Source organism: Cryptomeria japonica, chromosome 7 (genome assembly GCF_030272615.1).
Source record: "Cryptomeria japonica chromosome 7, Sugi_1.0, whole genome shotgun sequence".
NCBI classification, from domain to species: Eukaryota; Viridiplantae; Streptophyta; class Pinopsida; order Cupressales; family Cupressaceae; genus Cryptomeria; species Cryptomeria japonica.
This window is the reverse complement of record NC_081411.1, coordinates 663,866,077-663,883,955: the sequence shown is the minus strand read 5'-3', so window position 1 is coordinate 663,883,955 and position 17,879 is coordinate 663,866,077. Positions and strand designations below refer to the sequence as shown.

Below are 17,879 nucleotides of genomic sequence, written 5' to 3'. Positions count from 1 at the left end.
CTGCTCGCTGTCCTGTGGTCAGATCTGGGCTATCTTGACCAGATCTGGCAATCAGGATCAGATCTAGGTGATCAAGATCAGATCTGGGCGATCACCCTCCCAAGTTGACTGTAATGGCAATGTACAGGGTCGGCTAGCAATTATGAATCTGTGACAGGCCTGTGACCAGCAGTGACCTCACTGAATGGTAAAAAGTGATTTGCACAAGCATTTTCTGTACAATGGCTGATGTGATAGTATGGTCCAGGTATCCTTGTATTTGCACCAAATCAATCCTAAAATCTGGCAACAAATAATGGCAATCAGCCACCAAATCTGGGCATAATCTTTGGGAATTTGCCTGATCATGATGTTGATTGACGATGACCTCCCTCTAATGGTGCTTGGATGAATATTGGTTTAATCAGCTTTAAACTCTCTGAATTGCCTTCAAGGGTTTTCATCCTGGCTGGCCTGTAATACTGTAGCTCAAAATAGCAAGTTTGAAAAGCATGAAATCAGATGTCCAAAAAGAGTAGCAATAACTTGTAAATGTACCTTTCCTTTTAGGGCCCATGGGTCCCAAATTTGATGCCCAGATTTTTACTGCTTATTTAATTAATTTTTATTTTATTTTAATTTTACTTTATAATAGATATATTTTATTTATTATATTAATTTATTGTATAAATCACTTTTTAATCAATAATATTAATGGCATCAAGGTCGTTTGGAGAAAAGGGACATGACACATGGGCGATGTCAGGGCATCCTTGACACCTTTGTAACTGCCCCACTAATTCTTCTGTTGCCCCTTCTGCTGCTTTACAGAACATACTTTTCTTTGGAGCTGTTTTATTCAGAAGTGCCACTTTGTTTCTATGATTAGTTGTAGCATCCTCAGCTTTCATGTTCTTGTATTTGGTGTTCAGGGCACATATGCTTGTATTTTGGAGCAGTGATTTCTTAAATCATACAGCTGCTAAGGAACAATTACCAGTTGCAGTTTAGATGTTAAATTTAGATGATTGTTTTGTATTCATTCTTTTTGTGGCATCAATTTCTCTATTTGAAACTTTGGAAAATTCCTATTTCATCGGGCATATCTGCATGGATATTCTCTACCCTGTTGTGGAGATAAAATATTCTTCTAATAATCATCATCAATTATGATGCTGCATGTATTGACTGATTTGGATGCGCTGTTTTTAATTTCAAATTGATTTTTCTTTTAATACCAACCTCTACATAAAAGCCGTGTTGCAAACTGTGCTGCAAATATTTAGAAGATAAGAACTCAATTTAACTGGCTTTTTTTTTTAATTAAACATTTGGAACTGCCCCTTTTTAAGTGGTTGGACGTGTAAGGAAAATAAGTGGAGGGTGCAGCTGTGGCTGTGGAATGGTTAAATAGATTTTATCTATCTAATATTCTTATCTTTGTAGCCTTTAAACTTGATGACCTAAGGACTTAAAGCCTTCTTGTTGACGTATTTTTTAGGACTACGCCGAACACAGAATAAAGTTTACCAACGGTCATTCTATTCTCTCTTGATCAAAGTTATACCGTATGCTAAGATTGCAAGAAAGTTCAGACAGCTAACTCCAAGGTTCCTTTAATCTTGGACGTGACTCAGTTTGTTGATGGGTTTGATGTTAACCCAAGGGGCCTTACATTTTGATCGTTCTTTCACTTCTTTGCTGTGGCTGGAACTCCAATCTCGGATATAGTGGTTCTGTGATGCTGCTGCTTCGAACGGACTAAAATGAACTGAAAATAAAGGGGAAAGGGTTTAGAAGGATCTAAATCTATTCATAAGGGCAGTGATATCAATGGATAGTGATCTGGTGGACAAATTCCAAATAAACCAAGCTCTGCTTCGCCAAGTTTAACTACAACTCTGCAAGAAGCGGTGCAATCTTCTAAGGATGTTGAAGGATTTTCAGATTGAAAAAGTGCATTTGAATACCCAATAGGGCGCAATCCAAACGACTATTCACAATTGAACTTAGCACAAATTTGGGGGTTCAAGCTAACATTACACTGCAACTTACAATCAACAAGATGCAAAAAGTATGAACCATGAAAATTCATCAGACACCATTACATTCTCCATTGAAATCAAAGCTTTTTATTACTTCTACTCTATGTGAGGAAGGTGAAACCATGCAAGCTTTGAAAAATAACTTAAGTGGACACCATCAAAGAACAATGTTTCACTGTTATTATCTCAATTTCATATAAGTCTCCCTCCTCTTACAAATGAGGGGGGTCACCCCTTATATAGGCGTTAGGCCATGATTACATGCAAAACCCTAATTAGGGTTTTCCCTAAAATATGCCCCACTCAAGATGCAACAAGGTGGGAATCAACTATTAATGCCCACTAAGCCCATATACAAAATGAATTCAAACAATCCCAAAATGGCATCCATTCGTGCATTAAATGCACTCCATTGCATCAAATTTGCCCAAAATACGATGAATATTCCTCATGCAGACATAAATGCCCATCATTTTCCATGCGACGGCTACATGCAGCATGAATTTGTCATAAACTCATTAATATGGCAGCTGCATGCAAAAAAATTCTTCATGCATTCAACATGTATTGATCGGGCCGCCACTAACGCAACTTTCCATTTTTTCAAATTTCGGAGGGAAATTAGGAGATTCTTCAAGATTCAACTGATTTATCCACTTGGCTTAACTTTTCCCGCCTTGGAGGGAAATTTCCACGCCCTTTCGACCATCTCCTATTTTTTAGAGGTTTTCCTAAAATTTAGCACCCAAGTCCAGTAGAGAGAGAAATCTCTCACGAGTCCAAATCTGTAAAAATTTTCGGGTTATGACAAGATTTGATGCCTAAAAATGGGAATTTTAAATTTTTCCCGAGGTGATTTTTGTTTTTCCATTCCTCCTTGACCCTTGGATTTTCATGCCTTAGACAATTTCCTCAGCTTTTCGGCTTGGGTGTGGAATTCACTTTGCATGGGGGAATTTCATCATTTTGCACTTCTTCCATGCCTTAGTCGATTTGAAGCTCATCTCTGTGGATTTCATTATATCATGGTTTTCTTTGATTCTTCGTGACAATTAGAGTTTGAATCTTCCCTAGGGCGCAATTCCCCATAAGGCAAGGAATTCATCCTTTTTTCATATTTTCTATTCCTACCTCCATTTGGTGCCTTGACTTGGCTTGGGGTGGATTTTTGACCTTGTCATGGAATTCACAATTCCTTCCATCTTCCACGTTGACCTTCCTTTAACGCAATGCAAATGCCTTGTGTATTTTTCCTGAACACTCTAATTTAGCGCCCCTCATCATTCCTAGGTGCTATTTCTCCCTTGTGATGGAATTCCTTCCATCTTGGACTTTCCTTGATGCCCCTTGTTTAACGCCTTAATCCTTCCTTGAGCGCTATTTATCCATGAAGGAGGAATTTTGCAATTTTTCATCTTTCCAAGGCGGGAGGGATTTGGCGCCCTATTCCAAGCATGGGCGCTATTTGCTAGTTGCCAAGGCATTCATACCTTTTCCAATCTTCCACAACACCCCCACTTTGGCACCTTTAACCTGGCATGGACGCTAAACTTACATTGCCTTGGACTTTCTCATTTTTCATCTCTCCTTGAGTACCTCATTTTGGCGCCCTACCTTGGCTTGGGGCGGATTTTTGCTATGAAGGAGGAATTCATGATTTGGAAAATTTTCCTTCATCCTTTGCTTTTGGCGCCCTGAAGTTCACATGGGTGCTATTCTGACTTGGAGATGGAATTCCATCCATCTTGAATTTTCCATGACTCAATGCTTTTGGCGCCCTACCTTGGGAAATGGGCGTGGATTTTTCTCAGTCAAGGAATTTCACCTGTTCCTTCTGTAAATGTTATTGCAATTTCCAATTTAATGAACAAGTTATATGCAAGATGGTGTATTTAAGATTTTGGTATTATGACTATGACAATAATATTGTTGTCTTTCTTTTGCTGCAGGTATGGAGGATGAACATGTATCGATTTCAATGTCATCCCCTTTCTTTTGAATGATGTATATATAGTAAGGTAGTCACAATCAAGTGGCACCTTGATCGGACATGTCTTTTAGACATGTCCGACCAAGATGTCACTTGGTCGTGACTCTTATAAATGTCAACTGATCCACTCGGTGTCTATGATAACTAATCGGTGCCATTGTAAATAATATCAAATCGATATAAACATACCCGATAATGAATCGGTATCAAAGCAAACAAGCCCGATAACTAATAGCATTACATATGCTATCGGGTTAATACTCCGATAGTATATTAGTGCCGATTCATAAATGAATCGACATTAATATGCTATCGGGTTAGTAGCTCGATAGCATTTAGATCGACGCTTAACTATGTTAAGCAAGTCGTCGATCTAATCCATCTTTATCCAATGTAAATATCATAATCATAATCAATGTTACAGTCTGATAAACATATTCAGTTCGAAAAGCATAAATCAGATAATCTAATAGCATAGATGAGTAAACCAAAACAGAATAGAGGAGATTAATGGGTTAGGAAAGTCTTATCTTGCAGAAGCTACTAATGCATTAACACTCCCTCTTAGCTTTGTAAGATAGATAAAGTAACCTGCATCACATTTCTTTTCCATAATGTCAGTCTCCAAGAATATATATCATCTATACATATGATATGAAGTACCATCAGGACATAAGATACAAATATAAAACATCACTCTAAGTATGTGACATAGAGTATCACCTAACCATGTGATATAAAAGATTCATCATTTCATTATGACAAGATATCACCTGAACACGTGATATCAGTATTGCCTAAACACGCAATACTAAGGATAAACATATGAGGATGGTTAGATTCTCATCTTATCCAGGTTGTGATATGTGCACAAACATTTTATACAAATGTTTTATCACAACACCATCATGGCACATCCATGACATACCAGAGATCCAACATGATAACTGGTTTAGAGAATCATAAGATCGTCACCTTATGATGTCTGCATACAAGTGTTCATAATCTGAGAGATCATCACCTCTTAGATATGAACATAGGGGGTGAAACCCAGAATGTCTCAACATGACAAAAGAAGTTTACACATTAAACATCTTATTTACAAAGCAGATTACCTTTCTATCATACCTAAACCTTTTCTGAAGTGATCAACCTTCACTCTGGAAAGTGGTTTGGTCAGAATATCTGCAGTTTGATCTCCTGTACTAACATATTCCAATTTGATCACATTTTTGTCTACCATGTCTCGTACATAATGGTATGGAATCTCAATATGCTTAGATCTGTCATGAAATACTGGATTTATAGAAAGCTTTATGCAGCTCTGGTTGTCACAGTGGATGACAGTGGGTTTCATGGGTTCACCAAATAGTCCCACAAGCAACTTCCTAAGCCATACTGCCTCTCGAGCAGCCATGGAACCTGCAATGTACTTGGCCTCGGTGGAACTCTGTGCTACAAAAGACTGTTTTCTGCTGATCCAAGAAATCATGGCTGATCCTAAATTGAAGCAACACCCTGAAGTGCTTTTCCTGTCAGTCACACTCCCAGCTCAATCTGAGTCTGTAAATCCGTGTAGGTCTAGATCGACTTTCTCATATTTGAGACCAAGGTTTAGAGTACCTTGTAAGTATCTCATAATGTGTTTCACTGCAATCAAGTGGATTTCCTTAGGCTCACACATAAACTGACTTAAGGCATTGACCGCATAACAAATATCTGGCCTTGTATTCACTAGATACATCAGGGACCCAATCATCTGTCTGTAGAGAGTAGGGTCAGTGGATTGTGACTCTACTGATGCTTCCTTAAGTTTATGTAAATTTGTTTCCATGGGAGAGGTCATAGGTCTGCAGTTATGCATTCCGAATCTCTTCAAAATGTCCAAGGTATACTTTCCTTGGTTTAGTATAATATTTTCAGAATTTTGCCATATTTCCAAACCTAGGAAGTAATGAAGGAGTCCCAAGTTTTTCATATCAAATTCTTTAGATAAATCTTTCTTACATTGATCTATGAGGTGATCTTGTCCTGTGATTAGTAAGTCATCAACATATAGAATCAATATTAACATATCACCTTTATTTTGTTTGTAGTAGAGAGAAGCCTAGTTTAGAGAGATAGGTGTCAATTCTTTCATACCAGACCTTGGGGGCCTGTTTAAGCCCATAGAGAGCTTTCTTGAGTCTGCACACATGAGACTTTGCACCCTGAATTTCAAATCCTTCAGGTTGCTCTAGGTAGACTTCTTCTGAGATCTCACCATTAAGATATGCTGTCTTAACATCCATCTGGTGCACCTTCCACCCTTTTGCTGCTGCAATGGCTAGTACTGTTCTTACTGAGGTATATTTGGCTACAGGTGCAAAGGTTTCTTCATAATCTATTCCTTCCCTTTGAGAGAACCCTCTAGCTACAAATCTGGCCTTTTGCTTTTCAATACTGCCATCTGCAACATGTTTGATTTTAAAAAGCCATTTAGATGGAACAACAGATTTCTTAGTAGGCCTAGGAACGATCTCCCAAACATCATTCTTCATAATGGACTGGTACTCTTCAGACATGGCATCCTTCCATACTTGATGTTTAAGTGCATCTGAGACATTGTTTGGTTCAGCTTTAGAGAGATCATTCATAAGAGCAACATAGCTAGTGAATTTATTAGGTCTTTTGCTTTCCTTGAAGGTTCCTAAAAGAGCAGCAAACTTCTGAGCTTTTGCTACAGTCTTGGTGACCCATAGAGGTCTTTTCTTGAGGTTTTCTCTAGGTAGGATTGGAGTTTCACCTATAGTTTCCTCAAGATTCTCCCTCTGAAGCTTAGGAGTAGGATCTTCTTCTATGTTAGGAGTGGGGATATAGATTTCAGGCCCTATTGTACTTAGGGCTCTTTTGAAGGCTAAATCTTCTTCAAAGATTACATCACTACTAAGTTCAATATTTCTCTGACCATGTATATATATTCTATAGGCCTTGGATGTTTCACTATATCCTACAAGTATTCCCCTTTTTTCCAGAAGGTTCTAGTTTTAGTCTTTTCTCTTTAGGTACAAGTATATAGACAGGACACCCAAATATCCTAAGGTGGCTGATATTTGGTTTTAGTTTGGTAAATACTTCTTCAGGAGTTTTATCTTCAAGATGTGAGTGAGGACATCTGTTTTGTATATACACAACAGTGTTAGTTGCTTCTGCCCAAAGATTGATATTTAGATTTTGATCAAGAATCATGGCTTTGACAGCTTCTACAATTGTCCTATTTTTCCTCTCAGCTACTCCATTTTGTTGAGGATTATAAGGTATTGTTAGCTCCTTCTTAATCCCTGAGTTTTTACAAAAATCTTTAAATAATTCTGATGTGTATTTCCCCCCATTATCAGTCCTTTGGATTTTAATTTTATTTCCTGAGTAGTTCTCCGTCAGTGATTTAAACTCTTTAAACCTACTAAGGATCTCTTCTGATTCTTTACACTTCAAAAAGTAGATCCAAGTTTTCCTAGAGTAGTCATCAACAAATATTACATAATACAAACATCCTCCTAGAGAGGGAACGGACATTGGTCCACATACGTCAGAATGAACTAACTCTAAAACATTGCTTGTCTTCTTAGTACTATTGTGGAAGGCACCCTTGATATTTTTACCTAGGGCACATCCCTTGCATGCCTCTGAATGATATTGCTGCAACTTAGGTAAACCCGTGACAAGGTTTCCCATAGATGATAAAGCTCTATAATTTAGGTGGCCTAGTCTTCTATGCAAGACCTCATTTGCATTTGTTGCTTCATGAATTAGGGCTAGGTCGGGCTCTGTGCACAGCTCATACAAATAGCCTTGTCTTTGACCAATGACTTTAGCTTTCTTGATGGAAGAATTTCTTGGCCAAGCCAACACCTTGTTCTCCATGAAGGTTACTCTGTATCCGTTATCTTCTAGGGTTGATATGGGGACTAGATTTCTCTTGATGCCGGGGACATATAGTACTCCTTCGAGTTGCAATGATATGCCTGTCTTCAGTTTGATGGTGCAGGAACCAATTCCTCTAACTGGATGTGAGGAATCATCTTCGATGGTTACTTCCTCACCATTATCCTCTGTCATGGAGTCTAGCACTTCTCTAAACCTTGTAATGTGTCTGGATGAGCCACTGTCGATCACCCAGGAGTTAGACTTATTTGATGCATGGCTTGTAAGTGCTGAGTAGAGGACATAGTTCTGGGATTCTTCTCTTTTAGATTTTCCTGCTTTGGCAAATGTGGCTTGTTTGGCTCTCTGGACATTTTGCAACAAAGTGCCCGAACTTATCGCACCTATAGCATTGAATATGTGATAGGTCTCTCTTTGAAGTGTTCTTGCCTTGATGACCCTTCCTCTTCCTAAATTGCTTCTTCTTGGTTGTCTTATTTGTGTTGGTATTTAGAACTTGAAGGTCTTCGTCTATGTTTTTTTGTTTTATTCCTATCTTGTTCAATCTTGATTCTTCTTGGAGACAATCGTCCTTTAATCTTTCAAACTTAGGATACTTGGACCTTGCACTAATGCCTTGGACGAATGTACTCCATCACTAGGCAACCCATCTAGAGCAATGAGTGTTAACTCTTTGCTTTGGATCTCGTAATCCAGAGTTGCTAGTTCATCTCTTAGAATTGATATCCGCATAAAGTAGGCGTTGATTGTCTCCCCCTTGTTCATGGTGATATGATTTATTTCTCGTTTTAATGCCAGAGTTCGACTTGCATTTGATATTTCAAATGTGCTTTCAAGTGCTTTGAACATTTTATAGGCTGTCTGATGTTTTCTTCTGATGGGCATTATGTTGTTTCTCACCCCATCAACTATTATTTTATGGCCTTTTCATTTCCCTCCATCCATGCTGTTTTGTTAGGTTCATTTTCAGGTTGGTCATTTTTAGTTTGAACAAATGAATCCACTTTGTTCTCCTTTAAGATCATCTGGATTTTGAACCTCCAGGCTGAAAAATCATCGCCACCTCCGAGTTTGTCTTCGAATCTGATAGCGCTGGCCATTGGAGAAATGTGATGTAGTTTATAACCTTGTTCTTAAATTATTCACAAAATTGAATAGCCTCAAGTTCGATCAACGTGGCTTTGATACCATGTAAATGTTATTGCAATTTCCAATTTAATGAACAAGTTATATGCAAGATGGTGTATTTAGATTTTGGTATTATGACCGTGACAATAATATTGTTGTCTTTCTTTTGCTGTAGGTATGGAGGATGAACATGTATCGATTTCAATGTCATCCCCTTTCTTTTGAATGATGTATATATAGTAAGGTAGTCACAATCAAGTGGCACCTTGATCGGACATGTCTTTTTAGACATGTCCGACCAAGATGTCACTTGGTCGTGACTCTTATAAATGTCAACCGATCCACTCGGTGTCTATGATAACTAATCGGTGCCATTGTAAATGATAACAGATCGATATAAACATACCCGATAATGAATCGGTATCAAAGCAAACAAGCCTGATAACTAATAGCATTACATATGCTATCGGGTTAATACCCCGATAGTATATTAATGCCGATTCATAAATGAATCGACATTAATATGCTATCGGGTTACTAGTCTGACAACATTTAGATCGACGCTTAACTATGTTAAGCAAGTCGCCGATCTAATCCATCTTTATCCAATGTCAATATCATAATCATGATCAATGTTACAGTTTGATAAACATATTCAGTTCGGAAAGCATAAATCAGATAATCTAATAGCATAGATGAGTAAACCAAAACAGAATAGAGGAGATTAATGGGTTAGGAAAGTCTTATCTTGCAGAAGCTACTAATGCATTAACACCTTCCATTCTTGGCCAACTTTGATCTCTTCCGGACTGAAGTGGCATTTCGGGTTTTGAAGTGGATTTCTTAGGCTTAGATGATTTTCAAACTTTCCACTTCAGGGATGGATGCCGACACTTAGCAAAATCTTGCTCACTCTGTCTGCTTTTCAAACCTTTTGGATTTAGAAATAGTCGTGAATGTTGAATCTCCATTGCCTGCTTGAATGGTCCTGTCAAAACAAACTTTCCAAAAATAGAAAACTTTTCAAAACATCAGTGTTAGACCCCAAGATAGGATGCAAGATGACTTATTATAAATAGAAATTACTAAAAATAGTAAGTTTGATTTTCGGCCAAATGAAGACATTTCGGGACAGTAAAATCCCTAAAAAATAGTAACTTTCTAAAACTAGAAAGTTGCTCCAATTTCACTCAAATTTTACTGGGAGGTTCCTTGAAGGGTCCTGATTCCAGTTCCATGCTCAGTTTTTCCAAAACCCTAACAAAAACCCCTAAAATATAGGACTAAAGATAGAAACCCTAAAACAGCCAAAACAAGCCCTAGACTTGACCAAATTTGCCCAGATGAAAAAGCAGACTTAATCAATTTGACCCCTGAACACTCGCAAAGTAGAGAGACTGCTACAAAAAGACCCCAAAAACGAAAGCCAAAAGATCGGGAGGGCCTAAAAAGTAGGGGGTCCCCATTTGCAATAGGGCGATGTGTGAAAATGTCACAACACTTCCTTTATAATTTTAAAATATTAATTCACATAATTTTCCTCACATTTTCTTTCATGTAATATTTTGGTAAAAATATCTGCAATTTAATTTTGTTGCATTTTGTGTAAATTGTGGTATATATATAGCTGTTACCCCACTACACCCCTGCTGTACTGAAAATTTAGGAATTTTTTTGCCAGCCTTGAAACCCATCACCATCCCTCCCTATCTTGGAAACTTGGAGAAACAGTGTAAAAAATACATAAAGGAAATGAGGATGACAAGCCAAAGTAACTTGAAAGGAATAAGGTGACACCTCATGCTTCAAAAAAGGAAGAATAACTCCTAAGGGATGAGTTGACACCTTACACTCCAAAAATGACAAGCATAACTAAACCCAATTAAGCAATTACATAAGAAATCTTAATCTAAGGTGTAATAAATGCATAACAATGCATAATTGATGCATAACTACACCAACAGGCATGGCGTTGAATATTGCAGTCATATCAACACAGAGGGCATCTTCATGTCAGCCTTTGTGTGTTGAAAACTAGCTTTTCTTCTCAAGTACAAGGTGAATGTGTACTTTGTTTTGTTGGCATAGACCATTTATTGCAAATAATTGCCACTTACACTTAAATCATATAATATTTAGGAATCGGTAAATGCTGGAATGCATAGTGAAAATTGGCCAGCATCTGCAACAAATGTAGGCTTATGGAAGTGGGCCTGCATAAAAATGGTGTCGAAACCAGCAATAGTATTTTTTTGGTTTGCAATGCAAGATTGGATAGGAATCACATGTCTCTAGTGTTTACTGTTGAACGTACTAGTAGCTTGTGTCATTATTGGCATTTTGGTGGCAATGTGCTTTATGGTTATATGATTCTGTGTGATCTCTATCTTATGGCATATATATATCCCCACCATGAGCAGCACAAGAAAATTGTCTTAATTTTAAGACTTCACAATTTTGTTAATTGAACGCAGACATCAATCTGACCCCGCCTAAGATTAATACAAATCACAGCACTAAGTGTGATTGGCTAAAGAAATAAGAAGTCGACCTAGGGTTTAGATGCTTAAATAAATAAAATTTTGATGTTCTGGGGCTGACTTGAATAACCCAAGCAAAGGAATAAACCAGGGCTGACTCAAATAAAGAACAATTAATTTGTTGAAGATTTATAGCTGCGATAGAGATCTAAGATAATATCTAACTCCTCCTCTCCACCATGGAGTCTCTTCACTTCCCTGTCGGTGACTCTTCCTCTCCACCATGGAGTCTCTTCACTTCTCTGCCGGTGACTCTTCATGTCTCTGTGGCTGACGGCGTAGTTGTGGCTGTCGGTAAAGATGTAACTGTTGGTGTCTTTTCTTCTTCCTTTGTGGTGTCTCTTCACTTGCAATTCTGCTTCTTCTTCTTCGGCAGATTGATAGATATATATTGCTGGCTTCTCTCGTTTGTCTAGAGCAAGTTGAGAATATTGTGTATGTAGTCTGTCAGATCAGATATATATATATATATATATGTTTTCTGTGTTCTGAATTTTCAGACTTATGAAGGTTTATAGAATGTATAAGAGATGTATCATTTGACTTCATTGTCAAGATTGATTTGTGAAGAATCAAACTTATCTTATTGAGATTGATAGTAATCTGAAACTATCAACAGTTGTATTCATTTCCAGAGATATAATAAAGTTCATTTTTGAGTGGGCTGGGTTTTTCACCCTCAAGTGGAGGGTTTTCCCAGGATAAATTCTGTGTATTTTGTTTCAGATTTCTGTGTTGCTAAAACTTAGTTAAAATAGCTAATTATTTTAAGTGGGCCAACCTAATAAGACCAAGCCACAAATTAGTTAAAATAGCTAATTATTTTAAGTGGGCCGACTAAGTGAAAGGGTGTGTCCTTCTGAATGAAGAAGCATAACCCCCAGCCGTGAAAGGTATATAAAGAAGATGATCGGTTTGAGAGAAGGCATCAAAAGAGGACGATTGAACAAGGACAACAGCAGAAAATCTGATCTGATATGGGCAGTAATAATCTGAGCAGCAATCAAGGGAAGTAGAGTGATCAGCAATAGCAGAAAGGGAATCCGATCAGACGAGTTAATCTGAGAAGAGCAGACCGGGACAGGCATCTCCAGCCTATACTTCAGTCAAGTCTAAGATTCAATCTATATAACAGAAATTATAATTATTGTGGTATGTGGCATGAAGTGATTTTATGTATAATTACTCATATATATTTGATTGTATGCTTATTGCATGCAGCATGATTATGATATGATGCATGATACTTCACTTATTGATATGAGCATTAATCTGTATGCAACATAATGTTATTATATTACTCTTTTATATGGACGTAGACAACGATGTGGATTCCTCATCTATTTGTTTAAATTCTGGAAACAACCATGATAGGGGTAGTGAGGGAATACAAGGAGGGGAAACAGTTATGAGGTCCTCTTCTAAGCACACCACCTCATGGTGGAAGACTGATAGTTCCATGAGGCCAAGGGGGTGCAAGAGGTGCCCTGTTCTTGGGCTTAGAAGGGAAGGATGTTCCGAACATCCTATTGTAGTTTACCCACAAGCCTCCACCATGGTTGATTATTGGGTTAAGGAGTTCCAATCATAGGGAGGTGAATATGGGTGGCATGATGAGGGGGAATGGCTATAGGACACCTCGCTAGGTACACCACCTCATATGGATGGTGGAAGGCCACATGAGGCCAAGAGGGATGGTATATCCGCTCTTGGGCCTAGGGTAGAGGCTTTGGGTACCCTATCATGTCTCCTTATCCTAGCCATCTATGGTTGAACTCCATGAATTAATTAGATATATCAAATGACTAAAATAATGTTCCTAACCCTAGCAGGGCAAAAGCTAGGGCATTTACAAAAGGGGACATTACAGCATAACTGTTTATAGGTCTTGTGTATATCAGTTGTCTTTTGTAAAATTCTTTTGAAACTCTATATCACTGAACTGTATCCTAGGACCTACAGCAATAAAACAGGTCACTTCTCAGTGACCAAATTGGTACTTTTTACCATTGAAATCTTAGAGAAGGGTAGCTTTGCCTTTTACTGAGCAGAAACAAATATAGTGGATATCTGTTCCAATAGTTACAATATATATTTCTATTTTGAATTAAGCCTGTATGACTACAGTTCCTTTAGGCTAAAAAATGGTTCTAGTGAATTTCATAAATACCTCCATAACCAACTTGGTCTTCTCTTGGACTGGCTTACCAAATAGAGAGTTAAACATTCTTTTGAGGAGTATTTGTAGGTTATTATGTTTGTTACCCTTCTAGACCTTGATATCAGTATTTGCAAATTGTGTTCTTGTCTGGGGCTGAACAATGCCTCCTTATATTCCTATCATGGCTTCGTGATCTTGTCCCGTGACTCTGATCAATTTATCTTTTTCACAAATTGTATCTTGCAGCAAACACCATAAATATTGTAAGTGGGAGTTTTCCTTCCTTGGCATGCACTATTCAAGCTGAAGCAAAGTTCTACAGACCGAAGCAGATTATGAATTACAAATGATGCTGAATTGTGCCTTAAAAGTTCAAGTCTTGACAGAGCTCGTTTTTGCTAAATTTTAATCATGTAAAACTAGCAATGGTAGAATCAAGGGAATCAGAGGTTACTTAGTTTGATTTATGAGGATTCTAAACTAGGTTAAAAAAATGGATAGATATAGATTTTTGGCAAGTAAGATGAAAGGAAAGCTTGCCTTGAAGCAAACATAAAAGCTACTAACAGGAAGATACCTGATAAGTTGTGATGCCCCCTTTTTAAAAATAGATTATAATGATAATAAATAGTAATAATTAATTAAAATATAAAAAACTAAAAAATAAAATATAATATAATTATAAATATAGAATTAAAGTTTAATAAAAAGGCGAGAGTCATTATGAAGAGTTATATCTGTTAGAGAGCAGAGGTATATAAGGAAATCCAAAAAGGAGGAGGGGGGAGAACATCAAACAGAGAATATATTTTTTATTATTGATAATTACTCCTTTGGAGCATGGAACAGAAGTTCATTTAACTTGAGGACGAAACCCCTCATGGCAGAAATTGAAGGACGGAAACCCACAATTTCTCATTGATGAGCTAGTGGACGAAAACCCTTGATTCAGGTAGATTTGGAGACATTCAAAGACATTTCAGTGAAGATAGAGCACTGCAAATTTGCGATAATTAATAGCTGATAATTAATAGCTGATACGAAGGGTGAGTTCCTTCTTTTCCGAAATGTATTTTAACTATAGTATATAAATTAAAATTAACTGTTAAGACTGCAGTTTCGGAAGTTGATATCATATTATGATTAATTGTGTTGCTATAATTGTGAGTTAGATTTTATTAGTTAAAGAAATATATGGAAAATTCAAAAGGGGACATTACAAATGGTAACAGATCTTTTGATCTTTCCAGCTTGTAGGATCAAGCTAACATTCTAGATGCCTTCCAGTCAAAGAGATTTGAAGGTCTACGAAAGGAAGAGGATATGGATCCTATTCAAGAGTTATTGAACGAACTTGAGGCCCCCAAAATTATTGACAAGTACCAAAGGTTGTCAGAAGATTTTAAAGCTAGTGTTCCCTTTGATGAGTACTTGGAGGCACTTGGGAACCATTATCTTGACAAAAGGGCCCTACATGAATACATAAGGAAAATGGCTAAGGAGGAGATCAAGGAACAAGATTATTAAAGAATCAATTTTGATAGAAGAAATGAAGTCTAAATCAGAATCAGAATCATCAGAAGCTGGTAAACCTGTGGAAGAAGGGCCAGAACTAGAGCTACAAGAAAATGAACAGATCAATGATCAAGAACAAGAGGAACCTCGGAAGCAAGTTGAAGATAAGGAGTCTTTGGTAGGAGATGTGTTATTGGTTTCTAATGATAGCAGGTGTCACCAAAATATCAATGAAAGAAAGACAAAAGGGGTTTCACTTGTTGGATGGGAAGAGTTCATGTTGAAGGAAGATGCACCAAATCATGCACTATCTTTCAAACTTCCACATGGTGTGTCATTGATTGATTTTCTGAAGAGCACTGAGGATGAATATGCATTTGAGAAGGACATTTTGATCAGTCAGAATTTGATTAGCCCAATTTCAAAAAGTTTTGGGTCAGCAAACTCTTTTCTGGCAAATGAAGAAGTAAACACTTTAGAGCCAGAAGCTGAAGAAAAGGTTTCAGTAGTTCCTTTGTTGCTATTGTTGGATTTGAGTATGCGGGAATTGTTAGATCAACACTGAACAATAAGCAATCTGGGAATGCTAACACTAACTGGGAATAAAAAATGAAGGATTCAGAAGACAGTTGTTTAGAATTGGGCCAATATGAATGGTCTAAACAAGAAACTGGATTTCAATCTGACAATAAGAATAGTTTTCAAATTGAATAGTTTTCAAATTTTCCGTTGGGTTGCAAATAATCAACTTTTTGAAATGGATACAGAGAAATTTGTCTATTGGGATAAGCTACTCTTTAAAATAAAAGCAGAAACATATCTTGGTTCAAGCTTTGCAACCTGTGATAATATTAGAGTGGTGCGGCAGAATTTGAAACAAGAAATGGATCTTCATAACAAACAACTCTTGGGAGTGCTAGAAGTTGCAAGGAAAAAATGATCGGTAGACTTAAATATGATTCAACAAGTTTTCTAGGGCAAAATGAATCATCAAGAAAAACTATTTGAAGACAAGCGCAAACCGGAGTCTTGGGTCCCTGGGCCCCTTTTGACTTGGCTTGCCTCTGGACTCCCCGAGTCTGGGCTTGTCCAGTCGAGTCTTGCAACTATGGGTTCAAGAACAAGTCCATGGAGATAGGGCAATAGATCTTGCTCAAAGTAGTGATTCTGTATCCCCTCTTTTCAAGATGAATATTTCCCTTTGTCTAGGGTGACAATAGAAGAGTGAAATGAAGAGCTAAAAAACGTATTTGCAACCCCTTATAATAGAACTTTATCCAAGTTCATCATATTACAATATCCCCCCAAAATATTTGCATGACCTCCTCAAATAGATACTAGTACTTTTTCATAAGTGCATGTTGCATGAATCCCTCTAGATGAGTAGAAGATGACACTTTATAACTAGTGTCATACAAGTCTGTAGAGGTCCAAAAAAATTTGTTTCAAAAATATGTGCAAATGGTATCAAAAAAAGGAAAAATTACACCATATGAATATTGTGGAGGCAAAACATATGGTAATTCTCGTGAAAGTGCCTTAAAGTGGGAACTTGAAGAAGCAAAAAAAGCCCTCAAGGGCTGCCAATATAACTATGGGTGAAAAAATCCTCATGCCCACATGGTCATGTGTTGATCTCTTACGCTCTTTTACAACATATAGGAAAAAAGCTAAAGGTCCTACTTCAAAAAATCTTAAAAAAAGGTTTAAATAAAATCTTGTTAAGAACTTGTAAGTGTTAAATTAAGGAATGATTTGAAAAACATTTAAATCATATATACATGCAGCCCTTTAAAGGTGTATTTAAACATTACAAACTGACATCCCTTAGATCACGTGTCAATGCCTAAAATATAGATTAACAAAGGAAAGCTTAAATTGGTGCAAAAAAAACAGACACCTCTTTACCTTTGGTAATCTCAGTGCATGGTGCCAAAGTTTTGGGTTTTGTTGCTTTGACTTTGCTGAATGAATGGCCTAATAGCTCTCATGTTGTATGATGTACGTGTAGTCCAAACTCCAAACTATACATTATGAATCTAATACCTTGCAAACCCTTTAGTCAAAGAGGCATGTATAGTGGTTTTAACTGGTCAACTTTATTACCTTGGCAATACAATGGAATTTTGCAGAGAATCATAGAGTAACAATGAGCTGGCTTGGCTCATATACTGGAGGTGCTAGGATGTTATAAATGAACATCGGAGATTTTAAGAGACAGGTATAAATGACATAAAATCTTTAACCACTGGATGTTTGAAGCACCAATTGAGAATATTAAGATTACTGGATTTTGTTGGCCATTCTGTTTGTACAACTCTTGGACGTATAACCCATACCATAGTGAACACACCTTTAATGAATACTTTGATATAGCCAACATTGTATAACTGCAAATGATAAATATGACCTTGTACTTAGCAAATGGTACTGTATAGATTCTTGCTCATTTCACATGCTAAATGAAACTCTATAAGTTTATATTTCTTCCTAATGTTTTTTGGTGCTTTCGGACACAAAGGTGTGGTACATTTCTTACCAAAAGAGGTATTGCAAAAGTGACCTATATAAACTAAGGCAAAACACTAGCAACCTAG

General features: G+C 37.2%; 1 protein-coding gene across 2 annotated transcripts in view; it reads left to right on the top strand.

Moving 5' to 3' along the window:
* The window catches only part of LOC131071182 (protein MID1-COMPLEMENTING ACTIVITY 1), a 43,418-nt gene that overhangs the window by 15,961 nt on the left and 9,578 nt on the right, over nt 1–17,879 (top strand). The window lies entirely within an intron of this gene.